Source organism: Crocodylus porosus, unplaced genomic scaffold, assembly GCF_001723895.1.
Source record: "Crocodylus porosus isolate Cpor-Errol unplaced genomic scaffold, CroPor_comp1, whole genome shotgun sequence".
Lineage (NCBI taxonomy): Eukaryota > Metazoa > Chordata > Crocodylia > Crocodylidae > Crocodylus > Crocodylus porosus.
The window spans coordinates 112,008,600-112,009,531 of record NW_017728943.1 but is presented as its reverse complement, the minus strand read 5'-3'; the positions used below and the strand labels follow the sequence as shown (position 1 = coordinate 112,009,531).

The 932-nt window shown below is 37.2% G+C and overlaps 1 pseudogene; it reads left to right on the top strand.

Moving 5' to 3' along the window:
* The first annotated feature begins 434 nt into the window (after positions 1-434).
* Positions 435-932, top strand: part of LOC109319111 — a 1,454-nt pseudogene continuing 956 nt past the window's right edge.

Sequence of the window (932 nt, the reverse complement as noted above, 5' to 3'; positions counted from 1 at the left end):
TACCACACACACACACACACACACACACACACACACACACACACACGGAATATATTCTATTGACTTCAATGGGAGTTGAATGTATTTTTCTAAGAACAGTTTCTGGCTCTAATAATAAAGATAAGACAAGAGTAATGTATTATCTCATTCTTTTATATTAATTTGCAATGTGACATGGTGGTTGAATTTCCATATCCCACCGGAACAACCATACAGGAAAGCTCACAATTTCTTCTAAATCCTTGGACTTCTCATTTTTTTACCAATTGCTAAGAAAAAATCTGTCTGAATGCCTTCCTCATTTCAGAAAATATAGACAATGGCATATTTTCCTGTTGCTCAGACCTTCTCATTTAATAAGGACAACAGTGACCAGCAAAAAAGAAAAATAATACAAAACACCATGTTCACAGTATTTTTAGACATACTTACAGAAAAGCTGTATTATCCAAACTTGAGCTTTCCTCATGGATGAGTCAAACAGAATATTTTTCCCCAGTGAAGACCCAGTAAACATCTCAACTGGGAGAAACATTTCTACAGAGCAATGGTACTGGGAGACATAAACCTCACTTTAGGTAATTATGGTAATCTCTTTCCTGGCATGATCATCCCTTGCTGATCTCTCCTTGCTGCTTTGTACATTTTGAGTAAATAATTAAATATTAATTGGGCCAGAAGCAAACAGATTATAGCACTATAGCCCAGTGGTTATGGTACTTTGTACTGTCAACTGAGAATATTTCTAATTATGAATACTTCTATGGCGTCTATTTGACAACGGTGTTATCTGTTAGAATCATATCATAGAATCATAGAAGTAGGGTTGGAAGGGACCTTGTAGATCTTCAAGTCCGAGCCCCCGCCTGGGCAGGAAAAAAACTGGGCTCAAATGAGTCCAGCCAGGTAGGCATCAAGCCTCTTCTTAAAGA